This window comes from Pleurodeles waltl, chromosome 4_1 (genome assembly GCF_031143425.1).
Source record: "Pleurodeles waltl isolate 20211129_DDA chromosome 4_1, aPleWal1.hap1.20221129, whole genome shotgun sequence".
NCBI classification, from domain to species: Eukaryota; Metazoa; Chordata; class Amphibia; order Caudata; family Salamandridae; genus Pleurodeles; species Pleurodeles waltl.
In genome coordinates this window covers 143,734,380-143,762,289 of record NC_090442.1, presented here as the reverse complement: position 1 = coordinate 143,762,289, position 27,910 = coordinate 143,734,380, and the positions used below count along the sequence as shown (strand labels likewise).

Here is a 27,910-nt window from a genome sequence, read left to right as displayed (position 1 = left end):
CTTCAGGGATTCACAGTGCTGTATCTTTCAGACCGGTTTGGCTAGTAATTGTCATGGCAAAACCAGGAAGTCATATCCCTTCCTTGACTCTGGAGCGATCAACGTGGTATGTCAGTATGCAGGGCGGGAGCCAGTCACTATTGGACATGTACCATTGAGCGTCCTGGGTCATTCCTTTGACCTTCACAGGGCAGTACCAGTTATATGTTGAGGTAGAGCTAGAATTTGGTTCCAATGTTTTGCCAGTGTTGAAAGGCATATACTGTTGTAGTTGACTCTACAGGGCTAACATTGGCTCTCACATGTGGCACTGTATTTCTGGTATAATGGGGTCATTTGTTGGCTTGGGATTATTCTCCATGATTGGGTTCACTGGCAACTTGATTATTACTTTATTGATTAAGGAATGGGATGTGGAGCCTTCCAAGGAGGTAATACATACCAGCAACTTTATGTACTCCTGGGCCTCTCTTCCTCATCCCAGTTCTTCTGACCCTGCCTTATGCAAGCAGTACCTGGCCAGTACATGGTGATATAGTGCCTCCCATTATGTAAAATAGCACAGCCAGAAAGAGGGGGTGGGAATTATTAAGTGTAGCCCAAAACAAAGGAGGGGCTTCTGCCAGACGTTGGCTCATGCCCTCTTGAGTATGGCATTGGAGGAAATAAGTGGTACCAGCAGTACTGAATTACTTATTCCGCAGGATGCTTTGCTTTAAGTCTATCATTGCCAGATCCAGGGCAAGGTTTTCAAAGCCCCAGGCAAATGCCAGTTTTGCGCTCACCGCATTTCCGAGCTGGTTTCTTGCAGTGTTGTTGTAGCAGCTTGTAGTAGCAAGGTAGCTGCCTACAGTCCCTTTAATGTAGCACCAGGCGTATTCCAGGTGCCTGCCTAAATCTTTTTCTCCTCCTTCAGAGAGGCAGCCTACTTGCTGCTGGCTTGTGAATGTTTACCTTAGAGATCCATCTGAAGAACACATTTCATGTGTAACAATATGTACCATTGATTTATGCTCCTGAATGAAGTATCATTTCATCTTCCATCCTCCCTAGACTTGTTTCTATTAATTCAAAGACTACATATGAAATTGACTGTCTCTAATGCCTTTTCTCTGGGTCCTCGGGCAGTCATACTCCATTGAGAGCTGATTGAATTCCAGATTCGGTTAGTAACTCTTCTTACTCACCAAATAAGACATGCAGACAGATGCAGTAATTCCACGTGTTATAGTATTGTGAGCATTATTTTCTGGTGTTTCGTGAACACATTCACTAGGCTCAAAACTGGAAGATTTTGACCCCAGAGATTCTAGAAGTACCCGCGGATATCTGTGCAGTAACTCTGACTTCCCCACTAATTCCTCATTCACTTGTTGACGTCTCATCATTCTGTAGTAACTTCTCTTTCAGAAACTAACAATGCCCAGGGTATTAGTAATTTTGTGTGAGAAATCACACCAGAATGATTCAGAATGAGATCCTCAGTGCCTAGCGCTGTTTACTACTGTAATCCCTGATCCCTTGAGTACTGTTGAGCTCTGATTAGAAAACCATGTTACTTTATTTGTGTGCTTCAATCTAAAAGAGTAATCAAGGCTTACTGAGGAGATGGAACTAGGCTTGGATCTCATATATGTCCACCGATGTACGTGTGTGTGTGTGTGTGTGTGTGTGTCTGTGTATGTATACATATGTTTATATGTATATATATATTCCATAAACCTCAGCTCCTTTCTGGAGAGTTTTGGGGTGATCTGTCAAGTGAGGGACGAGAAAAAGGGGGGAGGTCCCAAATGCATTTTCCCCATTTATCTTTCCATAGGAATATTAGACACAGCTATAGCCAAACTGGCTGAACGGAATTACACCAAACTGGGCAAAAATCAACATCTTGGTCCACAATGTGTGTTTTATGTGATGTTGTGGTATGCCATTCAGTAGTTTCAACAAATTAATGTTAAAAAATATAGATATTTCACGCCATGGAGGATCCGCAGATCGCCAGATCTACGTACAAGATCTGAATGGCTGCCACCACATCGACAAAGATGTGGTGGCAGCTATTTTAGGACTGAGTCCCCTTTCCTGGAGATGAGTTAAAAAAAATATATAAGGGGGATAGCCTGAACTCCAACCCCGCCCCCCACACCACCCCAGTGGTGGCATCTCCGAGAGACGCCTCTGGGACCAAAAATGTCATTTTTAAAAACATTTGACTTGTAAACTCTGTTTTTTTCAGTGAATTTCTACTTTTTTTAACGTAAAGTAATTTTCATTACTGTATGTTAATCCAACCACCACTGCGCGCGGCCTTCGGCCAGGCCCTGAGGTCAACCCCTATAACAACCCAACTCCGCGCTGTTCACGGCCTTTGGCTGTGCGCAGTGGGGCGTGGCTGCTGGGCCTGGCCTACGGGCATCTCCTATCACCACCCAACACTGCGCTGCACACAGCCTTCAGCCATTCGCAGCAGGGGTTGGCCTCAGTCCCATCAGCCAACCCCTATAGCAACCCAACTGCACGACCCCTCTCCCCAGCCGATCTCCGCCCTGGGGACTCCATCTGCCGAGGCCTGGCCATGTGACCTGGGTGCCTCCGCAGGGCACCCAGTCACAATGTTGGGGAGGGTGGGGGGAGCCTGAAGGTCCCCACGATTCCTGCTGGCTCCCCATCTCCTGTGAGAGCCAGCATTGCTGTAATAATTTATGTAGATTGATTTAATGAATGACCTACATATAGTGTCTTCCAGGCTTTCTCAGTTATATAATTAAATTGAAATATTGTTTTTTCAATTGAGTCGCTTAGAATAGTCAGTTAAAGATGGCCGACATTGTTTTGCTAAATTTGGTACTTTTTGACATACAGTCCATTTTCATTGTCAACTGTTTGTTTGCACTTGGTATTAAAAATGGAAAGAGTCAATGAGTCCATTACCCGTGAACAAGGAAACTTTGTTTCCGAAATGCGTTGGGTTTTCTGGATGCCCATTAAATTCTTCAATTCAGTAAAGATTCTGTGACTGAGACTTATTGTTCTGTGTCCGTGGCGAGATGCGAGGATTCGCCTGGCTGGATTGATTTGTTATTGTGATCCAAGGGGGTCGCTGCTGGTGAAGGACACAGCGATTCATGTTTCATATATATATATATATATATATTAAACTATCCCATGCCCAACTTGTGGCGCACAAATTTTACGGGTGCAAATGTGAGGAAAGGACCATTCCTCTACAATCTCCAAAACCAACAATTGTCAGACAATTGATTTGTTGCACTCCAAGAGAGTTTTATTGCTTATATCCAAAGAAGTATAAAAAGACACCACCAACGCGTTTCAACCTCTCGGTATTGATCACACGTTCTGTATTTCTGAATTAAAAGTAAGGTTCCCGTCAGAGTCAGAAATACAGGTACCTTTGTTTCTGGAAATGGGCTGCTAACCCAGTATGTTCTGTGAGGTAAAACATTTTAGAGGGCCATATCCAATTAATGCTTGGCCACCGTTAATATTTGTAGGTGGCTAGGCGATCCATGGGGCATGGAACACACACTGGACATAATGGCTTCCAGTGGCTACTGGGGACACAGATATAGTATCTGTGTCAGAGTCATATTTTATTGCACAGTAGTTTCAGAATTGGAAACAGGAGAGGGACCTTTAAATGATCATGGAGTCTGAGCATTAGCTAACAAGATGCTAACCTAAGGCCCAGCATCAAGAATAATGCTCTTGTCTACCCCTTAGAAGTGAAAAGGAGCCGTACAGCTTCCTACAATGTAAACCCATGGTAACAGGTTGGTTAGGGCGATACAACTATAAACATTTGCAGTCTAGAAATGTCACCAGCTTGGCCTAAACTTTCTTGCAACCCAGAGGTTGTGAGTGTTGACTGTGACCTGTTAGGCTCATAGGTCCTAAAGGTGACATCTCTGCAGGCTTAAGTGAGCTACTCTAGGACCTTGTCCTCCTGAACAGGGTTAGCTCCTTTCGGCGCATCAGGGAGTACTGTTTCTGCTTCCACCGGGGCCAGTAACTAAACCATGTCTTAGCACTGAGTCTCAAGTTTTCAGTATTCGTAACCCTTGTCCTCGTCCGATGCTCCTCTGTGCTGGTCTAGAGACCCCTAGCCTGGAGCTTCCTTGAGAGTGGAAACCCTTATATCTACGGGGCTTCACAAAGCCTACTCTAGAGATTAGCATAGCCCCATTCATTTAAAAGGAAGTGTCTGCTTTCTGTGCCTTATGACATTCCATTTCTCATACCAACTGGGATTAGAAGTAGTGCTAAAATATTGCACTTTTCCTCCCAAAATTGGGATGAAAACCCCACATTCTGAATTATACATTTCGGAATTGGGGGAAAACATGCTGTAACGCCATTACCTACCCCATTGTCAGGCATATGGAGGTAATATCCTACTCCTAAAATAATGGATCGCTCAACATCAAGGTCATTGTGTTATGGTAAACCTCTTGGGGGTCAAATATTGGAAACCCTATATACGCTAGAAATACTTTTACAGCTTGCTTACTCTATTTGTGTATAATAAAGGTATATTCCTTCTAGGAGTGATACTTTTGACTGGACATTGTCCTTCATTACTGGAACACAATTAACATACTGCACTGGAGAGTTTGGCCACTGCTATCAGGGGAGAGCTAAGGAAACTTGAGGGAGTCTCAGCTAATCACCGCTGTCAGAGTTTTAAGAGTCCTGGGCCAGTGGGCCTCAGGCACTGTCAGGTGCACCTTTCAGACCACTTAGTCTGAAAGAAGTCTGCTCAGCAGTCGGAAAAAAGTCTAGGGCAGAGATGGAGGATTTATTTGGTAGGAAAGCACAGATTAGGTCCAGGTCAAATGAGATCATAAGTTGGAAAAATTTAAATAAGAGGGGTCCAGCACTGGTTCTTTGTTTCCATTTGATGTTGCAAACTTTACATTTGCCCAAAAAAGGCAGAACTTTTGTTACGTTAATGTATTTGTGTAGCATGAGCTCACCCTGGAGGGTATCCTTTTGCTGAAGAAGGAACTGTATGGGCCGAGCCGGGGTTAAGGCCTGATAGAGAGCTAGGTCTTAAGCTTCTTGTAAAATTCAAGAACCAAGGAGGAGGCTCTGATGTGCAGGTGCAGGTTGTTAGGGAGCGAGGCAGCAGAAGGCACGGACGGTGGATCTGGTTCTGTGTATGTTGGGGGTGTGTGTGCGAGTTGGAGTCCGACTGAGCAGATGTTTCTGGTAGATTTGTGAAAATGTATGCAGTTGTTGAAGTACGTGTAAGACTTTGCTTGAGTGTGTGGAGCTTGAAGAGTACTTGTTTGTCGATTGGGAGCTATTAGAGGTTCCTGGTTGGAGATTGTGGGTGAGTCTGGCTTCTGAGTTTTGTATGATCTGGAATCTTCTTGTCATTTGAGCATTGATTCCAGCATAATAGAATGTGTTGCAGTAATACAACTTGGTGATGAGGCTTTGGATGACCGTTGTGTGAGTATTGGTAGGGAGCCATTTGAAGATTTTCTTGAGTGTGTGGAAGCAGGAGATGGCGAATGAGACTGTGGTCCCTTGGCCCACTATGGTGACTTGGTTGTCAATTACTATTCTGAGGTTCTTTGCAGGGGGTTTTTGGGAGGGCTGCAGGCCCCAGTTCGGTAGACCATCAGCTGGAGTCCCAGAGTGCAGTGTTTTTGCTGAAGATTACTACTTCAGTCTTGTATGTGTTGAGCTTGAGGCAGTGGGTTTTTATCCATCTGGCAACTTTGTGTCAAGCAGGAGGAGAAAGTGGCCCAGGTGTTTGGACTCTTATCATAAATGGAGAGTGTGAGCTGGAGTGTTGTCAGCATAGGGGATGATATTGATAACATGGGCAAGGATAATGCTGGAGGGTGGGGTCATGTAGACATTGACCAGAGTAGGGCTGAGTGAGGATCCTTGTGAAACTCCACAGATGAGGTTGACGGCATCCAAGATGAAGAGGGCCAGGCTGACAGGCTTGATGCAGATTGTCAGGAAGGAGCAAAGTGTGGGTCCATGGTTGCTAGCTTTGAGCAGTCATTTGATATGAATCGGACTGAAAACGGTCTTGAAAGCTGCAGAAAGGTCCACTAGGATGAGGTCAGAAATTTCACTTCTGTCTGTAATTATCCAGATGTGTTCTGTGGTGGCTATGAGGGCAGAATCAGGATTTTATTGGTGTCAAGGAGGTGGTTGTTGTACAGGTGGGTGGCTACGTGTTTATCATCTTTTCCATGACTTTTACCAAGAACAGGGAGATAGGACTGTTGTTGGCTATGATCTTCATGTCTGCTGAGGGTTTCTTGAGAAGGAGGAACTGTGCTGATGGGGCCCAGTGTTTCGATGAAGCTGTGTTGAGGATAGGAGTCCGATGGTGCTTCAGAGAATATGAACTGCATAGTTGTTGCGATTTCTTGAGTGGTGATAGTGGGAAAGGTGATCAGGGTCAGCCTCTGGGTGTTGGGTGAGATGTGCAGGGGAAATGCGAGGGTGGAAGGGTCTGGTTGGGGCCTGAAGTTGTCATTGATGCTGGTAATCTTGTTTTTGAAGAAAAGGGACAGCTGGGTGCAGAGATCCTGAGAGAGGGTTACACTGGTGGAACTTGCTGCTGATGGTGCTGCTTTCGATGCAGTCGGTGAGCGCTGAGCATTTGGTGGCTCTGATTTGCTGGTGGTAGCATCTAAGGGCAGATTTGTAGGTGCTCCTGTCAGTATTGTCTTGACATTGTCTCTGCATTCAAACTCTTCCTTGTAGCAACTTGCTTCTAGTCTTGTTCTGTGGCTTTGCTGGCTTTGGCTAGGGGTTTGTTGGCTTTAACTAGGGTATCTGCGCAGGTGGTGGTCCAGGTATTGAAGTTGGAGATGGATGTGGGGAGGTTATTGTTGTGTTGAGGCTGGTAGTGTGGGAGTTCAGAAGACCAGTATTCTTCTGAGATCTTTCTGGACAAATTTGAGGTCAGACAGATGTTCAAAGATGTTGGTTGTGTTGGGATCGGTGAGATCTTCCAGGTGGTTATTAAGGTCTCTGAGGAGCGTGAAGGTGCTAGGATCAATGATCCGGGGCGACAGTGTGCACAACGGTGCTTTCAAAGTTGGCCCACTCTCTGCGAGGGCAATAGATGAAGGTGGCACTCAGGGTGTAGTTGGAAGAAATTAGGAGTTTGAAGGTCAAATGTTTCATGTTGCTGGTGGTGCTTTCTAAGATGGAGGAGCATTGGATGGATTCTTTGAAGATGATGTGGATTCCTCCTCTGGATCTGTACTCCCTGTCCTGTCTTGTGATCTTGTGTTTGGGGGATGGGTTGCCATGGTCATGATAGCAGCAAACGAAGGAGTCAACCAAGTTTCATTCAGAAAGAGCTGGTCTAATGAGTGGTCAAGTATCAGATTCCAAGTTTCAGAGATGTATTCACTGACAAAACGAGTGTTGAAGAGTCTGCAGGAGGGTTGTAGTGTTGTCGGGTTCAGTTGTGTGTGTGTTGGGTGTATGAGGTTCATGGGGGGACTCAGGTGGGTGTGGGAGGATTCATGTGAAACGGCAGGTAGCATAGGAGAACTGACCTTCAGTGTTGGGCGTTGAGGAGCAGTGCTGGGACATGCATCTGGGACTCGGAGGGTCAAGGTGGAGTAGCGAGGGTGGGAAGGTAGGTGGGAGTGGGACAAAGGGCCCTGGTGCTGGGCATAGATGGGGCAGAGACGGGCTTGCCTTTGGCGCACTAGAGGCACTTCTGTGCTGCAGCCTCCATTAAGTAAAGAGGAAACCAGATGTGTCATTTCCCATGGAGATTGATAATGGGAAATCGAGTGATATCACTTCCTGATTGATGATGGGAAATGAGGCTTTTTGCTTGGCTTCTTTTTTAAATACATTTTGGTGGGAAACCAGTGATGTCACTTCCTGTGCAGATGGATGGTGCATATGGATGATGGGAAATGAATCCTCTTGCTTGGCTGTGATGTTACTTCCTGTGCAGATGGATGATAGTAAATGAGCCCACTTGCTTGGCTTCTTTTTCATTTTTGGCATCACATAAGTGTTATGTCCACAAAGCATACGCTCAGGATGTCCCCTATTGTGCTGCAGGCGTTGTTACTTGCACTACTTCTATTCTGATGCATGGTACCCATGTGCTACTTACTGGTATCAGAAATGCAGTGTTATGTTTAGTTTTGCGCTGCCTTTTGAATCGACAGCATTACAACACGCATAATGCCATGTGCATGTGAATTTTGAGCATTTTGCGTTCAAAGGACATGCTGCAGGGTTGTACTTTTTAATGTTTGTAGGCAAAAATGCTGCTTCTCTTTCCCCTGACCCGCATAGGGTGGGGCTTGGTCCTTCCCGTCACATCCATATGCCATGGCAAAAGAATTCAAATTTATGCATAAAATAGCATAGAATTAGGATTAGGATTGATGCTATGTTAATGCCACTGTAGGGTTTTGACTTTTAGTGTCATCATGCTAGGGCACCACATACGCACCAGAGTCTGATTGGCCTATAGGGCAATTATGCACTGTCGGAAGGGCTGGTCTGACAAGTCAGCATATGGACTGTTTTTTTGGCTGTTTGTAGGCCTGCTCTGTGGTCCAGTGAGCCGGTTTTTACTATTTTCCTGGTGTTACCACATACATTGCCTGCAGCAAGCACCAATGCATGCACTCCCTCATACCTGGCAAAGCACCTGTACACCATGACTTTAGAAGTTCAAAACTGCCCCAAATTTCGAATGTGCGCCTCATTTTTCTTATTTGTCTGGTAAGCTAATTCAAACCACCTTTATTTTAGTGCCTGGGCTTATTTTCTGTCCCAGTTCAGCCCTCGTACATGCCAGTAGACCCGATTCAGGAAGGACAATCCCGATTTTTTAAAGGAAAAAATGTCCTTATTTTGGCTGTCTCTCGCTTGAAGTTGCCTCTCCTTCAATTCTCCCGATAGACTTTTTAAAATCTCCACTTACCTCTTCTAACATGTTGGCATGTATAGACCCTGCACATGGTCGGTGGCTTAACAAAGGCCCCTGTAGCCCCTGTGGCGCGGGGGGCCCCCTCAGCCCAGTACCTAGCCCTGAGAGCACCCGAGTAAGGCCAGAGGGGGCCCCTCCATGTACTTTTCAGGGGGGCCCCCATTAACTTTCATTACGCCGCTGCACATGGTGGGTCCCGCGTGGAGGTCAGGGAACTAGTCCCTCTGTGGGGGCACATGATGGTGGATTGAGAATGACGCGGCACATTTTACGTCGATAGCCATTTGACCGCTGCATCATCGCCTAGCCACACATGCGCTGAAGGGATTAGTAAATCCTTCAGTGCAATGAAAAGCCCTCCTACCTTCTTGGTGCATAATGTTGGTTCGTTTTTGGAAGCTGGCTGGGTGGGGAATATTTCATGCATGTATAATACTGTCGCTGGAAGTAAGTGGCAGAAGAGAGCTCAAGGCAAAGTGTGGGAGAGCTGGGAAAGATAGGAAAAAAGTACATAAAAAGACCAGATAAAGAAGGGGCCAGGAGGCAGCCTGGGGCTAATGCAGGCAAGCTAGAAAGGAAGTCGATGGGGATTCAAGAGCCAGGAACTGGAAGATAACAAATGCACACGTTGAACGTGTTGGGCGTTAAAGGAGGGGACAGTGCTAGTAGAGCTTTAAGGTGAGGGTAATATTTATTGTTTAGTGGATGGGTTAGAAAAGGCTTCTCCAATGAGTCACTCGTGAGCTACTTAGCTCTCTGTATGCTTGCGAGCTTACTAAATAATAAGCTTTCGCTTAGTTTAATTATTATAAGTATATGCAAAACTAAAAGAGTGTATATGAGGAGATGAAAATGTGTCTTTTCAGAACTCATAAACTTATGTTTGGAGAAAAATTGTCAAATTTCGAAAAAATATTTAAAGCTGATATTTGAGTGATAAATCATGCTGTGTTGGGAAGACGGCTGTAGTTATGGCTGTCATATGTTACCCATGCAGAGGCAGTCCACATCGACAGATCCTACTTTAGATTCCTGCTGGCATCAGCTCCTGATGATCTGATAACTGCTAGCAATTTTGCATTTTTTGGTCACTATTGTAATCTTGTCTTACGTCGTCACTATTAGAACACTAATGATATTAGTAGCACGGGAAGATTTTCATTGAACATAAGCAGATTTTATTACACAAAAGATTGGAGATGTGTGGGTTATAGTTTGTGGTTTGAGCACTGTTTAGGGACATTTAGGGCCTCATTACGAGTCTGGCGGTCACTAGACCGTCAGACTCGCAGATGGCAGTCCGAGTGCCTCATCACAACCCTGGCGGCCGTCCCGCCAGTTCCGCCAGGTCTGGAGGTGGTAGAGGTCCTAATCCTAATCTGCAAGCAGTGCTGCCCTGGGGTTATGACCCTCTTCTACGCTAGCGGTTTCATGGCAGTGCCACCGCCATGAAAATTCTGGCAGAGAACAGGTGCAGGGGGGGCCCATGCCAAGTGATTGGGCTGGGCAGGGGGCCACCGGCCAGCACCCTTGCAATGTTCACTGTCTGCTTTGCACCAGCACCCTGGGCTCTACAGCAGTGGTTCCAAATCTGTGGTCTAGAGACCCCTGGGGGTCCTTGAAGCCTCTTCAGTGGGTCTGTGACTTCTTAGAAAAGTAATTAATACTAACAGATTAATAAAGTTTATATAAATAAAGTGGCTAAATGCGCAACTGAAAAATGTAAAACGTAAAATGTCAAGGTATTTGAAATCGTAGACTAAAAATTTATTTAGTATCCTCAGATTTACTCGTGGAGTAGTGCAGGTGCATCAAACAGAATATAGTATGGCCCATGTGTGGCTTCGGTTGAATGAAGAAAAGCTCAAACCTTCCTATTACAATTAAAAATATATATTTTTTTTAATTTTATTTGTTCGCAAATTAAATAAAATGTGTTATCATTTATGTATGTGCTTTGATGGAATGCTTTTTCTATGTTTTTTGTGTATTTTTGGTTCAAATCATCCCAATGTTTAGGCCTGGGTCCCCACCTTCCAGTAATGACTCAGCGAGGGTCCTCAGATTCCTATAATGATTTAGTGGGGGTCCCCAGGTTCCAGTAATGATAAAGTGGGGGTCCACCGAAGTCAAAAGGTTGGGACCCGCTGCTCTACAGCATTGCTGCTGGCCCGATTATGAGTCCGAGACTATGCTGTAGGCTGTTTTCGGCTAGGCCAGTGGGCGGAAACTCAGGTTTCTGCCTGCTGACCTAGCGGGAAACCTTTAATGGGGCTGGTGGGGAGGTAACCTGCATGGCGGCAACCTCCCCGTCTGAAGTTCAGTGGACAGTGTAAACCGTCTGCCAAACTCATAATGAGCCACTTAGTGTGTGCAGCTAAGCCGAACAAAGGTTGTTGGATATCCTGAGCAATACTTGCTTTCAAATGAATTGGCCTTTCACACAAAAGTATGAGGGTCAATGCTAGCTCTTCCCACAGTGTAAAACATGGTCTTAATGGCAGAGGATGGGGGGGCGAATGTCAAACCAGGCTGCTAAGAGCCCCCCTCCCACGTAACGCGTGCGTATGTTGTGTCACGCTGCTTCTTTCAGCCGTGTGAGCCTCTGCACCCTGCGGGGTCAGAGGGAGCCTTGCTGCATGCATTGTACGCACGGATGCCCGGATTTGTCACTGTCAGATGTATGCATTTCGGCTTTACTGTCTTTCATCAGAGCAGTTTATAAATGGATCAGTCAGAACATTCTTTAAAAGAAGAGAGCCGAGTTCTCGGCTTGGCCCTAAGAACCAATAGGAGATGAGCCATGCAGACAATTGTCATGGAAGTATAAAAGTATAGCTAAACTGTTTAAAGTCATACACATTTCATTGTTAACAATTGATGGATTCCATACATTTGTTTCCATCGTTCCATAGAAAGACATATGTATTACCATTGTAAACATTTCTAAACATAAACTTTAAGTAACAATGTCCAGGCAGTGGCGTAGGTGTGTTTGGTGTGCGCTAGACATGGTTGTCATTATTTCCATGCCTTCCAAACTATTACAATTTACATGAGAGGGAGAGTTGTGGCCAGCGGGGGCCCAAGATGGCGGCAATTTAGGGCTTCTGTTGTGGTCCCCCAACCTTAGACTGTGTTGCTGCGCATAACATGGCTAAACTTGGTTGCCCAAAGACAAGTATAGTTCACCAGGACAGCGCTGACAGAGCTGGTGTTGGAGTGATGGGGGGGGGAGATCAAAGGCAATTTCATGACTGGTAGCTCACTCGGGGCTGCATGCTGGTCCTAGATGACACCTGCGCAGGCGGAAAGGTGAGACTGCAGGTACAGATCGCACTGCAATCCTTGATCTTAACAAGGTTTACCAAGAAAACATGAGCGATATCGAAACTAGAAAGCCCAGTGGAAATCAGTGCTGCAGGACGCTGTAGTGGGTGCATTCCCCGGCTGCCCTCAATGAGGCCTCAAGTCTGTAGTGGCCTTCCTCCCTGGCCTCCAAGAGTCAGTGGGGTTGGTACAGACTGTGTTTGCCAGACGTTGGCTTTTCATTGGTCCTGATCCCTGTGTGCTACTTGGAACTGAATTCCAAATTTTGGTTTCCCTGCTGTGTACTACACCTTCTGCTAATGCTTGCAAGTGTGCCCTGCCATCTTACCCCTCTCCCTGCCCCTATGAGGGGGGTCCTGGAGCCTAGGTTGCAGCAACATCTCCCTACTTATCGGACTCCTGTCTCACCAGTATGGCAGGCTGCAGGTTTAGGCTCATCATTTTTTTCGTGGCGGGTTTGTTTGCGTCTGTAAATGCAGTGGGACACGCCATGGCCACTCTGTCATCCACGGAGCCATCTGGGAAGAGGCGTGGCTTGCTGGTGGTGGTGGTGCTATAACCGGGTGGCCGCGACTGGAGGCTGCTCTCCATGGAATAAAGACTCCAGCACTGTTATCGCGAGGTAATATTCGCACTGGGGCTCAGAGACATTTGGCATACCTGGGCACTTCCAGGGTTGCCATTAGAGCATTGTAGGTACAATAGTGGGCACTAGAGACTGACCACAGGGTCAACATTCTAGATAGAAACTGAATCGCCCAATCAGTGTGAGCATTGCCTGTTTTTATGTCGTTTTTTAAGTATCTGCCTAGTACACTCCCTATACTTGGGTAATATTGTGTTGTACATAGGTTAAAGTACAGTTTCTTTTGTTGTTTTTCCCATGTTAAAGTGCTGGCTGTGCAGTCGACATACTAAGAGTGATATTGTATGTTAATGAGGGTCAGATGTAGCAAAGGGTTTTACCCATTCCGTCCTTATGGGAAAATGTGTTCGTACATATGGCCCCAAGTTCTCAGTCTGTAACCCTACACCACATTCCCGAGTGCGTTTTGTACTGCTCGACCCTGTACCCTCGGATTCGAGTGGAAACTGTGTACTTTAGGTTTCGTTTTCAGGGCTTATAGTATGATTGATCCAGGACCTCAGAGGTAAATTGACTCATTCACCACATTGAAGCTTAGTAACTCCTGTGTGTCTCATGAACCACAAAGTAGTTCTGAAAGTGATGCAAGTGCTGTATTGTTCATTTGTCATCCTGATCGGTAACTTTGGGGGTGGGCCTATGGCATGTTCTGGGACTACAAGTTCAGGGCTGATTCTCCTCCATGGGAGAGGACCTTGAGATACCAGGAGATGGGTCCAGGTTTTGGTTGACACTATATTTGCCTCTGTGGTCCTGCTGTGCTCCTCCTGCTTTTACACTCTGCCGCCGAGGCACTCTGTATCGACTTAGGACTGCTGGGATTTAATTAGATCACACAAATTCCAGGATGTACTTTTTGTGCAATGTCATACACCTAACTCCATAGAAGAAAGATGTGTCTGATCACTTACAATAAAGTTGTTAGATGCAAATATGAGAGTGTCTTTGATTGGGGTACACAGAACAAATTCACTTCTAGGCATTTCCAAAGCTGGTAGTTTTTTTCTCATGATCTCACAATTTTATCAAGTGAAGAACTCCTGGTATGAATTCAGTCTCACAATTACCAGTCCTGCATAAGACAATATCGCCTTCAGTGATCGAAAAGATACCAGATGTGCCAACTCACAATGCATCTCACATGGTCTCTCGGTGGAGAGCCACTCTCGCACAGTGGCACAGAGGGAGCGGGAAACCCTCAAAGAGAAGCGTGTGTTTGCTGGCTCCTGCCAGCCGATGCCCATCAGGTTACAACCTCCCCGGGACATCAGCGACAGCCTCCTAAGCCGTGGTTTGTTTTTTGGGAGGTTTTTTCAGGCAGGCTCTAAGCCCTGCTCCACCATGGTTGGCAAGGTGGTGATGGGCTAAACGCCTTTCCTCCACCTTTGACCCTGCCCCTTCAAGGCCCCACCTTCTATGAAACCGTAAAATTATTTTCAAAATAGGCTGGGACTTCATTGTTATGTATTTGTTTTGAAATTGTATTTGTTAGCTTGCGTTGAAATCTGAAAAATTAAATTTTCGGAACTGTTCTCGCTGTCTCCCATGGGGCGATGACCTGGAATCGATTAACTCTAGCCCAAAAACTGTCTCAAAGCCACACCCCTCAGAGTACCACTGTAAGACTGGTCATGCCTGACTCCATGTGCAGCATGAATTACAATGTTTGAGAGTGGACTCTTCGCAACAGATCCGTGGCCTGTATCTCTATGCCACGTGACTCAATCCGAGGGAGTGCACCACTGAGAACAAAACTGAACTCTGTGTATATGTTACCCCAGAATCCATGGACATTATTGATGTCCCTGACAACTCCAAAATGCAACAACTAGTTGCTCATATTATTACAAATGACGAAATTCAGTACACAAAGCAATCAACCTAAAACCAACTTCAGTTACTTATTCCCATAATGAATGCCCTGATTGTCTAGGACAGTGGCTAGGCCCATAGGAAACACCCGCCCCCTTAAACATGAGCCAGGGCAAGAATACAGAGAAGCCATGGGTGACGTCACAGCCAAAACAATGGTGCCACAGTGCAGATCTGCCTGCCCTGTTTCCGGTGGAGTGTGGGGAAGTTTTACACTGCAGCCTCAGCTCATATGGCGCCTCCTAATGGCCACCCTTTCTCACTGCTATGGGTGTGTCACCAGGTGCACACCACAGAGGAATGACTGGCTAATGATGCGCACAGCAGGGGTGTCTTTCAGTTTTAAACAAGCTTGTAAAAATATACAAATTACCGGATGCATCAAACTGACCACATAAAGCATCTTTACAGAAAACTGTTAGGCAAAATGAGTTTAATTAATCCCCAAAAGAGGCGCGGCGCAGGTTAATATCTGCAGCATAATATTAGAGCAATCCAGCAAACTGCAGAGAAGGAGCAATTATCTATGTTTAGTACAGATTCTAATGTAAGGAAACCAAGCGCTGTTATTCAGATATATTTATCAGGGATTATCCCCACTTCAGAAACCAGATGCAATTCGCGAGGACCAGCCGGTTCTCAAGGTGCATGTTTTGTGTCAGGATCCACAGCTAAGTGAGGACATCGTGTGTCTACCTGGAGAGAGCCTGTTTGAAGCATTCACTACTGGGCATCTTTCCTCCTTCCAACAGTTGGCCAATGTCCACATTCTCCTTCCGTTGACATCCTTCAACAGGTTTTTTGCACTGATGGTCTCGGTTGTGTCTCCCCAATGGTCTCGCCAGTCTCTGTGGCGTTGGATGTTCTCAGCATAGATAACCTTGTAGCTCTTTCCGCTCCGCACCAGGAGCGTTTGAAGCAAAAACGAGGAAGAGCGGAGTGAAAAGAGATCAGAAATTCATACCTCCTCCGTCCAGCCTGTTCGAGCTCTTAGAGACGTTCAACCGACCTCAGGCTCCGGCTGGGAGCTCTCATTCCTAATTTGCTAACCCAGCTCTGATGCTGGGGAAGAAAGATGCCTTGAGTCGCATGGGGCTCTCGAAAGGCCTCCTGTGTAGAGTCTGATCTGCAGCTCCATGGCCTGGAGCTTGATGTCTGGAAGACCACAGATGCTGACAGAAGTGAACGCTGATAGCACAAGTCTAACGATGGCGGGATGGCCGCGCACCACGGAGACCTCAAAGGAGCCATGCGGAGAATTCATGCCAAGGTCTCGTTATTACAGAAAATACTTTAATAAGGTGAGATTTGCTGCCAAAAGGTCTTTTTTCAGGTGCAGAGTCTCATAACAGGGGTTTCATCTATTGAGGTGAAGATGCTCATACATGAGCGAGATCCTGTCAGAGGAGTGTGTTGTAATTAGAATGTCATTCACAGGGAGGGACATACGGAGAGATGATCTTAGCATAGGAATACTGACCATGGTGGAAGAAATTGATTTTGGAAATAGTTTGGTGTGAGACAGGTGTCCTCCGTTTATAATATTCACAACCATGACTTTCACCAGTAAACGATGTTGTTATCAGAGGAAAGCTGTAATGGCAATGGCTGCTGCACAGGTAGGCATCGGCTGTGAAAATGTTAGAGGGACTTTGTAATGGAAATCACTTTGATACAGAATGCTATCGGCTGTGGGAATTTAGATTTTTGGAGAAATGTTATAATAGGAATCACCTCCATAGGGAAGGGCATTGACTGTGAAAGTATACTGTCTTTGCAGTACTGTTGTAACAGGAATCACAGCCACTCAGAGGGGCAAGAGACTTTCTTATCAGGGAACTGTCATAGGAATAGTCTCCAAATGACGAGTTTCGACTGGAAATGTACTCTTGCTGGAAGCATGTTGCAGTAGGAATTACCTAGTTATGGAGAGCTATCAACTGTGGAAATATAAAATTATCAGAGAAATGTTGCAATCAGAATCCCTTCAAATGCAGAGAATCAATTGCAGCAATTTACTCTTAGCAGAGGAATGTAGACTATGGAAGTGTACTCGTATCGGAGGAATGCGATAGGAATCTTCTCCATACAGAGGAGTAACGACTGTGGGAATTACTTTTATGGAACAGATGTTATATGAATACCCTCCACACTTCAGGAAAGTGACTGTGGAAATGTCCTCTTAAAGGAGGAATGTTGTAGGAATCCCCTCCATATGGACGAATGGATTCTTATCAGAGGATAGTAATGGGGATCGTCACAAGCATCGAGGAGTGTTGACTGTGGAAATGTTTTTATGTGGGAAAAGCTATATGATTGGGTATCACATAGGAAAATGGAGAGGAATGTGGTAGTAAGAATCACATTCATGGGTTAGAAGATCTCATATAAAACGTATTGGAGGAATATTTTAATAGGAATATAAACATTGAAATATTATTGTCCTAGCACAGTGGCCTTGGAAAATGTCCTCATCAGAGAATTGCTTTAGCTGGGGAATTATTTCTCTACTGATGGTACCGCAGTGGCTGTGGAAAGATGTTTGAATGGAACGTCTACGTTGGAGGAATTATTTCTCTACTGATGGTAGCACAGTGGCTGTGGAAAGATGTTTGAGTGGAACGTCTACGTTGGAGGAATTATTGCTCTACTGATGGTAGCGCAGTGGCTGTGAAAAGATGTTTGAGTGGAACGTCTACGTTGGAGGAATTATTGCTCTACTGATGGTAGCTCAGTGGCTGTGGAAAGATGATTGAGTGGAATGTCTATGTCGGAGAAATTATTGCTCTACTGATGGTTGCTCAGTGGCTGTGGAAAGATGTTTGAGTGGAACGTCTACCGTTGGAGGAATTATTTCTCTACTGATGGTAGCGCAACGGCTGTGGAAAGATGTTTGAGTGGAATGTCTACCGTTGGAGGAATTATTGCTCTACTGATGGTAGTGCAGTGGCTGTGGAAAGATGTTTGAGTGGAATGCTTATGTTAGAGGAATTATTGCTCCACTGACGGTAGCCCAGCGGCTGTGGAAAGATGTTTGAGTGGAACGTCTACGTTGGAGGAATTATTTCTCTACTGATGGTAGCTCAGTGGCTGTGGAAAGATGTTTGAGTGGGATGTCTATGTCGGAGGAATTATTTCTCTACTGATGGTAGCGCAGTGGCTGTGGAAAGATGTTTGAGTGGAATGCTTATGTTAGAAGAATTATTGCTCCACTCACGGTAGCCCAGTGGCTGTGGAAAGATGTTCTTGTCAGTGAATTGCTTTTGCTACGGGGGTGGTATAATGGTAGCTCAGTGTCTGTGGAAAAGTGTTAAATTAGTGGAGTGCTTATGTTAGATGAAATATTGCGCTATTGCTGGCAGCTCACTGGTTGTGGAAATATGTTTTTATCAGAGAATTGCTTTTGTCATGAGAAATATTCCCCTTTTGATGGCAGCCCAGTGGCTGTGGAAAGCTGTTTAAATTAGTGGACTGCTTATGTCAGAGAAGTGATTACCCTCATACTGGGAGCTCAGCAGGGGTAAAAAGGTGTCCTTATCATGGGACTGCTTTTGCTGGGGGAATTATTGCCTTATTGATGTCAGCCCAGTGGCTGTGAAATAATGCACTGATCATAATATTACTTTAGCTAGGTGAATGATTGCCCCGTTGAGGTGAGCCCGGGCTTGTGGAAAGATGTATAAATGAATTGAGTGACCTAATTGCGTGTATGGTCTGAAACTGAGGACAACACCTTAATTTGAATTTACTCAAACTGCACGAATTTGCTGTGACTTTAGAAAGATGTTCCTATCAGGGGAACGTATGCTTTTAAAACAAATGTTGACAAAGGCAGTTACTCCCTCCCTGGGTTGTTTTAGGGGACACATTAGACGAGCTTGCAGTGGAAGGGAGCCTGCGGCAGTTGTTGCCTTGGGAGCAAGGAAGACATGTGCTGGTGAGTAATTGATGACAAGCGTACAGGGTTTACAGTGTGTTTAGGGCAGGGCCAGGGAATGCAAGGGGGGCCCACGCAGTGCTTAATTTGTGCTTGTTGTTTCCGGTGCGGAGCACAGGCACTTATTTTTGAGGGCCGGCGCTTATTTTTCTGCCTCAAGCATTTACTGCGAACAAAAGACACATGGGAAAGACGGAATAAGAGAAAAACGAAAACGCGTCACAAAGGCAGAAAGCTGCAAGAGTGAGCTGAAGGGGCAGGGAGTGGCTGTAAATGGATTGAAGAGGCCCGAGATGGCTTCAGGATTACGCCGCCTCAGTATTCCGTGCTCGCACATTTAATTGCAGCAGCTGCATGTTTAAGAGGAGGGCTTTGGGCACTGGCACGTTATCAAGCACTGGGCCCACGGGAATATTGAGTCACCGTTAGACTACATTTGAGGTAAGTCAGTGTGTCTTCAGTGCGCATACAAATGTAATACTAACACACGGTGTAGCATAGACGCACACTGAGTGAGTTCTCATAGTGTGTTTATTACAACGCCTGCATCTTCTGCAGGAAAGGTGGCCGGTGCTCTTTACATGGCACACAGAGGTCCTTGTTCAGTTTGTTGACGTCACGTCCGGCCCTTTAGGGATTTGCAAAGGAGGACTGATATGGGACAGGCAGAAAATAAAACATACAACAAGATTAATTAAGGTGCCAGGAGAATAGTCCGGCTTTGACGACAGTTCCTTGTGCAAAGATCACAAAATATGGCACTGCCCTCATCGCACCCACAAATATACCCATAGAAGTGAACCTACAAATATACCCATAGGAGTGCACCGCTGAATACTGTGCACCCACTCATATACCCGTAGGAGTGCACTGCTGAATACTGTGCACCCACAAATATACCCATAGGAGTGTACCGCTGGATACTGTGCACCCACAAATATACCCATAGAAGTGCACCACTGGATACTGTGCACCCACTCATATACACATAGGAGTGTACAGCTGGATACTGTGCACCCACAAATATACCCATAGGAGTGTACCGCTGGATACTGTGCACCCACAAATATACCCGTAGGAGTGCACTGCTGAATGCTGTGCACCCACAAATATACCCATAGGAGTGTACCGCTGGATACTGTGCACCCACAAATATACCCATAGAAGTGCACCACTGGATACTGTGCACCCACTCATATACCCATAGGAGTGTACAGCTGGATACTGTGCACCCACAAATATACCCATAGTGCACCCACTCATATACCCATAGGAGTGCACCGCTGAATACTGTGCACCACTCATATACCCGTAGGAGTGCACTGCTGAATACTGTGCACCCACAAATATACCCATAGGAGTGTACCGCTGGATACTGTGCACCCACAAATATACCCATAGAAGTGCACCACTGGATACTGTGCACCCACTCATATACACATAGGAGTGTAGAGCTGGATACTGTGCACCCACAAATATAACCATAGGAGTGTACCGCTGGATACTGTGCACCCACAAATATACCTGTAGGAGTGCACTGCTGAATGCTGTGCACCCACAAATATACCCAAAGGAGTGTACCGCTGGATACTGTGCACCCACAAATATACCCATAGAAGTGCACCACTGGATACTGTGCACCCACTCATATACCCATAGGAGTGTACAGCTGGATACTGTGCACCCACGAATATACCCATAGTGCACCCACTCATATACCCATAGGAGTGCACTACTGAATACTGTGCACCCACAAATATACCCATAGCGCACCCACTCATATACCCATAGGAGTGTACAGCTGGATACTGTGCACCCACAAATATACCCATAGCGCACCCACTCATATACCCATAGGAGTGCACTGCTGAATACTGTACACCCACAAATATACCCATAGCGCACCCACTCATATACCCATAGGAGTGCACTGCTGAATACTGTGCACCCACAAATATACCCATAGTGCACCCACTCATATACCCATAGGAGTGCACTGCTGAATACTGTGCACCCACAAATATACTCATAGAAGTGCACCGCTGAAAATTGTGCACCCAAAAATATACCCATAGAAGTGCACCACTGAATACTGTACACCCACAAATATACCCATAGGAGTGTACAGCTGGATACTGTGCACCCACAAATATACCCATAGTGCACCCACTCATATACCCATAGGAGTGCACTGCTGAATATTGTGCACCCACAAATATACCCATAGTGCACCCACTCATATACCCATAGGAGTGCACTGCTGAATACTGTGCACCCACAAATATACCCATAGTGCACCCACTCATATACCCATAGGAGTGCACCACTGGATAGTGTGCACCCACAAATACACCCATAGAAGTGCACCACTGGATACTGTGCACCCCTAACTAGCAGAACTTCGCCCTTCTTCCTCCCCTAGACCTCCTCCCGGGAGAGTCACATGGCTGTCTTGCATAAAGTTTGCCCAGGTGTAAATCCGCTCTGCTCCAATAATTTTGCTTTCTAGGAGGGAATGGAGCAAAAATATTTTATTCCATTCCACGTTATGCAGATATGTTTACAGCACTGATAAAAGGGACAAACCCAGTTATGAAATCCTTTAAGATTCTGTAATGTACTTATTGTTAAGAAAACGTTTTAGTTCCATACTTTATGCCTTTGCAAATAGTGAGTGCCCCTTAACAGCCCTTTGCAAAAAAAAAAAGGGAGAAAACAGATTTTATAGTTTTTTCTGCACTTTTATGTGGGGTAAAAATGAGTCATTTGATTCAGCCTGATACTTTGTCCATCATTCACCTTTGCAAAAACTCGTTTGCTTCATTCTTTGTGCAACACGTTTTGTGATATGGCTCTTAACTTTTCCGTATTGTGTCCCGAAAGGAGTTCTAGAAACAAGGCACTTCGCTGGAGGCACATCGTGTCCAAGGAGTGTGCAAACGGCAAGGAATGTAAACCCCTAGCAGAGACCTAGGTAGGACCAGAATCCTGTGTTTACAGCAAGAAGCGTCAGGTACCTGGCAGCTCACTCTGGGCCGTGGACATCTTTTGTGCAGAAGATACTGACTGGGAAGGCCTATTTTTGGACCACTGGTGACTGACTGTATTCTGTGTCATCATGAGATTGAGAGTTTTAGGCCACATCACCCACTTCCAGGCTTGATCATCGACTGAGTTTTAAAAAGTTGCTGTATTTAGACTCCGGATATTAAGATGGCCACCTGATCGCCAAGGTGGAGTTTAATGCAGATGCTAGAGAGACCCGGCCAGTCTAGGGGACACGAGAGCGGTCAGGAAGCGCGCGAACAGTGTCCATCAGACATGGCGGGTGCTGGATATAATGCCAGGAGACTGGTTGCCATCAGTAATTCGATGTCAGTAAAGATGTGCCTCTAGGAAGTTCTCTATTAGGGAAATGGCATATTTCTGCAAAACAGAAATACTCAGCTCCCACCGTTAAGTACCGCGGGTGTAGTCAGGGCCCCAAATAACATTTTGATGTAGGATTGTTTTGAGAGTTAGCAGCATAATGATTTCTTAAAAGCACTTATCGACCCCAGTGGGAGAATTTGAACGAGGTAAAACGGATTTAACGTGGAGAACTGCTTATATTTGTTGTAATTCGTGGTTCCCTTTAAGCTGATAATTCCTGTGAGTGAAGGCTGTATTTTCACAATAGTGTCCCTCCTCAGTCCTTGCAAGGACAGTAAGGGGGCACCGTATTGTAGGATGCCTCTGATGTGACCACATCAAGCGAGACGTGCACATGGAAGCTTTGGGGAAACCTATGTATCCGTTGATCATTTTTTTCGCCTAGGTGTACAGGTCTGATTACACTGGGCACAAGAGGGCAACCAGGAAATAATACACTGCAGAAACTCGCCTTAGAAAAAATAATGCCCCTTCGCAGAGATGCTAGCAAGAACATAGTGTGCCCCAATGGTGTGCCAGCGACAAGAGGCGTGTTCTATGCTTGCTGAGTCGCAGTTCAGGTTCGGTGGGTTCCTAAGTCAGAGATGACACCAGGACAAGGCAATGGCTTTTTTTTAATAAACCACAGCTGCTAAACCTCTGCGCTGCCTGTTGGTTTGCGCGCCAGACTCAGTGCTCATAATATTTCTGCGCTCCAAGCCGTCGAGGCTTCGGTCTGCCCCTAATGTCTTCATCATTCTTGCTTCTGTCTCTGTGCCAGCGCCTAGCCCAGCAGATGCACTTCATCCATCACAGAATTGGTTATGACTTCATCGCAGGCCGAGCCAAATCATTGACCTGGGGTGTCGGAAAATGTTGGCCAAGGCACATTATATCCTTTCCAGGAGGGCTGGGCATGGGACATGCACTGCTGGGCCTGGCGTGAGTCCTTGTGCCCAGGGTGCCGTCAGCAGGTGCAGGACAGCCGCAGCCAAGGCTGGAGCAGCGGGGTCCGCACTGTGGTCCTGCCCGCATGATGTCTACCTCCTGCCGGCCTTGGACTTCAAGGTGCTACAACCGCTCTCAGGAGAAGGCCAGCAAGGACATGGCCTCTTCTTCCCTTGAAGAGATCACCTCAGAGCAGGACCAGAGCTTGTGTGAATGGCAGCGCAGCGGTTGGCTTCCGTCTGCAGGAGTCTTAGGTTGGCCTTCACGGATCGTAAAAGGAGGGATCCTTCGTTTGTTAAATTAGACACTATAGAAAATAGCTTATTTGAAAAAAATACGCAAATTAAAAAAAATAAAACATACAGGGTCTGGTCCTTCACGGACGGACAATAATGCCCGAGACCACATTGGATTGAAGATAACTTTTTCCTGGTAGTTGCAAGGGGATGGAAACCCTCCTTGAAAACAAAGTCAATGCCTACTGCAAGCAAAGAACTAAAAACAAAGTACTGGGGTGGGCAGCACAGCAGTGCCCCCACGAACGCACCTACAAGAATGCATTGCTAAGCAGGCCCTCATTCATAAACATATGTGGTGGCCATTAGTGTGCACATACAACATCCAGGGTGAATTCAACAAGAACAGATCAAGAAGTACAGTAGACAAAACCCAATGTTGCATGCACAGAAGCAATCAAACAACACCAGTTTTGGAAACATTGAACACGGCACAGAGATCTGTGTAAAATAAGAACCAACAGGCTGATCACATGCAAACCTGTGCAGGCATTCATACATGCCCCCAGGCCAACCATTCTCACCACCAGCAAGACGCAGCCCATACTGGGGATGGTGCAGAAACCCTAACAAGCAGCCCCAGGGGCCTGCCGCAGAACAGGCTCGCTGTTATATGCTCAGGAATTGCTTCAAGATGTGTCAGTGGTTAGAAATGGTAAAAGTGCTGTAGGAATCACTATATAAAACGAGTATTGGCAAAGTCAGTAAGCCTGGCGTTAGACTCCAGCCTTTTGGCTTTGCCAGTGCTTTTTAGGTCGAGCATAGCAGCGTGCAAGCGCTGCTTTACTGACGTGTTGGTATGTCTCTTAGCTTTTAACAGCGCCCACCTCACGCCCATCACTCGTTCCTGGGCTTGCTCTTCAAAAATCCTTTGATGACATTGGTAAATGGTTTACGTTTGTCCCTCCTTGGGGAGGTTTTGTTACTGCCTTGGCCAGCGACCCTGTTACATGGCTAATTGCACTTTTGCCGATAAGTTTGACTGAAAGCAAAGTTCTTTTTCCTTTTGTGTGTCTCTTCACGCATCACGCATGGCAGCCGTGGTGCTGTGAATCAGCTCGCTTATGTGAAACAGTTTTACTTTTAATTTTCAATTTATGTGGCAAGAAAAATCCGGTTAGGAGTTTACAACGCTAATGGCTCTAACTCGAGCAAATGCGAGACCCACTGCATTATAAATGCTTGTTTGTTTTATTATAGTTTTTGTAAAACTTTTTTCGTCTGGAAGCTCAACCAATAAAAAAAGATAAATCGGCCTAAGCTTAAAAAAATTGACCTCACATTTTCATAGTAGTCCCTGGCACTGACTGAAATTAATTAGTGTTGGCGTGCTACTTTGAAAGAGCAGAGTGCTGTCACTCACACTGAAGTTAGCCAACGACTGAGGTGGTCTGTCCTGCTGTCCTATGCTGTGTGTGTGTATATATTTATATATTACCTACTGGCGGTTGCCAGTACGTAGTTCTAGTAAGGACTTAGTTTCCATAGGAAGAGCATTTTTTGTTTTGCCAATTTCTTTGGTGGAGCATGACGAATCTTCAGGAAATTTTCAAAACGAATACAATAGTTTGTTCAGCTGCTGTTTTGAAAGTTTCGGTGTGATCCGTCAAGCGGGGGCGTTGAAAATGGGGAGGTCCTAAAATGCATTTTCCCCATTCATTTTTCCATAGGGTCTTTAGACATGCCTACAGCCTAAACCGCTGAACTGAATTACACCAGATTTGGAAAGAGACTAGATCGTGTTCCACAGATTGTGCTTTTTGTGGTTAGGTGTAAATCCGTTCAGTAGTTTTGGAGTTATTTAAGGTTAAAAAATATACCCATAGGAGTGCACTGCTGAATACTGTGCACCCACAAATATACCCATAGAAGTGCACCCCTGAATACTGTGCACCCACAAATATACCCATAGTATAGATATTTAGTGATGCAGATACTCCGCGGCTCCACTGCGGCTCGATCAGTGGATCCACGCGCCACGGGAAGAATCTGATTGGCTGGCTGCAACCTGAAAGGGAAGTTGCAGCTGCCATTTTATTTTATCTGGGAAACAGTCCCCGGGGCTGAAATGTGGAGGGCAACGGAGATCATTGTTCAGCAGTGAGGTTCCCTGACCCCATGCGGGTGATATAATTGTGATAAAACACGAAATAATGGGTTCAAATGCCTTGAAACATGTTTTTTGACAGTTTTCCAGATCTGTGGATCCACCCGCAGGGCTCAGTGTGGCCTCTGGTGTAAATCCACAGGTTGATCTGCGTACTTTGCGAAATGTAAAAACAAAACGATATAAATTCATGCACCCACTCAAAGACCCAGACAAACATTCTTACACTCATACCCAGAGAAACACTCTCACACCCAGGCAGATACTCTTACACCCAGTCTCACACCCAGGGGCACACTCTCACACCCATTGTCAGGCAGACACTCAAACCTACTCTCACACCCACATAGACCCTCTCATACCTACTCTCACACACCCACACACTCCTACACCCACATGGATCCTCTCACACACACTTTCATACCCAGACACTCACACACACATGGACTCTCTCACACACACATAGACCCTCTCACACCCAGTCTCACACCAAGACACTCTTACACCCAGTGTCACTCCCAGGCACTCGCACACCCACTCTCACACCCACAAGGATTCTCTTATACACACTCTCGTACCCAGACAGACACTCTCACACCTACTCTCACACCCACATAGACTCTCTCGCACCCACCCTCACACCCAGGCAGACACACTCACACCCAGTGTCACTCCCAGACAGTCATTCTCACAGCTACTTGGATCCTCTCACACACGCTCTCATACCCAGACAGACACTGTCACACCCAGAGAGAAAGGACATGCAGCCAACCCCCACAGTGTTTTGATTAATGCGTAGATGTGTAGTAATTAAAATTACTTTACGTAAAAAAAAATTGACTGAAAAAAGCCCCGCAGCCAACCCCCACAGCGGTTGGATTAATGTGTAGCAATTAAGATTACGTTAAAAAAAAAAAATCACTAAAAAAACAAAGGTTACAGAGACGTTATAATTAGGAAATAGAATTTTAAAAAACATAGGAATTCACTGAAAAAAACAAAGGTTACAGAGACGTTATAGTTAGGTTCTAAAATTACTCGTACAAAACCTTAGAAATTCAGAAGTTAGAGTTATTTTAAGTAACTATAACTCATGCCCTAAGGTAACTATAACTTTTGCCCTGGCTGTGCACTGCTAATTATCTCAGATATTACAGCACTTATGACAACTTCTATAACATTATCAAAAATATAAATGAAGCATTAGCAGTCAAATTAATGAAGAAAAAACTGTGCATAGCGGAGGCAGTAACTATAACTCGCACCCTAAGGTCACTATAACTCGTTCCCCTGCGATGCACAATTTTTATTCTTAATCCTCTTGGTATTCTGTTAACCTCTACATACTTTTTTTTAAATAAACACTTCCCACCATTTATTTATCTCTTTACGAGAGAGTCTTTCCCATTCTCGTAATTTCATTTTCACATCACCTTGTCCTTGAAGTGTCCCTTCATTACTAAAATTGGAGTTATTTGTAGTATCTTTAAATGCTTCCACAGCCATTAACAAACGTTTTGCTTCCCTCAAGTCCATTTGGCTTTAACTTTAACTTTATGTGAAATGAGCCCAAAATTGTAAATTGCACCTTTGACCTCACTGAGATAGACTGAAAAAGACAGTGTTACAATCTTATCCCTCTGTCCCGTTATGCCATTAACGAGGAATGCTTTGCTCTTACCCGGCTCTATATTTAGTCGTCCGCTGCCACTCTCCAGTCGCTGCGTATCGATTCCAAAGTGCAGTTTTTTTGTAGTATTTGCGCTCTCTGTATGGCGGCTGCCCACGCCTGATTACAAAATGGTCCAAGCAATGTTGTCCTGTGCTGGCGTGTAAAAGTGCATCCTGATAATAGCATAGGAATATGTAATTAAGTATAAATATATATGTAATGGTTAAAAAATTGTATATATAGAGAAAAAAACTACAATACCCATAATTCATCATAAATGTGAAACATTCATCGATGTTAAATGTAGATAAATAGAATAATAATTTCTTCTTTTGTTGAAATTCAGGATGTTAGTAATTAGAAATCAGGTATAAATATTGAGTTTGAATACATTTGTTTGTTTTAAAATAATGTTTTTCTTTGGTATGTATATAAACACTGAGAAGGGGCACAACAGGAAATACCTGGGAGCAAGGTCGGAATGACCGAAACGCGTCGGGTGTTCTCGTAATCTTTGTGAACGATTCTGAGCTCAGCATTAAAGCACTTGGGAAACTTTTTACACCTTTGGAGTGCGGTTCTTTCCTTTTTGAAGCTAAGGAAATTGTTTAAATATATATATATATATATATATATATATATATATATATACACATATATCACTAGATAGATAGATAGATTAGATAGATAGATAGATGTGTGTATGGATGTTCATTTTCA

The 27,910-nt window shown here is 45.2% G+C and overlaps 1 protein-coding gene across 3 annotated transcripts in view; it reads left to right on the top strand.

Moving 5' to 3' along the window:
• The window catches only part of LARGE1 (LARGE xylosyl- and glucuronyltransferase 1), a 755,508-nt gene that overhangs the window by 500,610 nt on the left and 226,988 nt on the right, over positions 1–27,910 (top strand). The window lies entirely within an intron of this gene.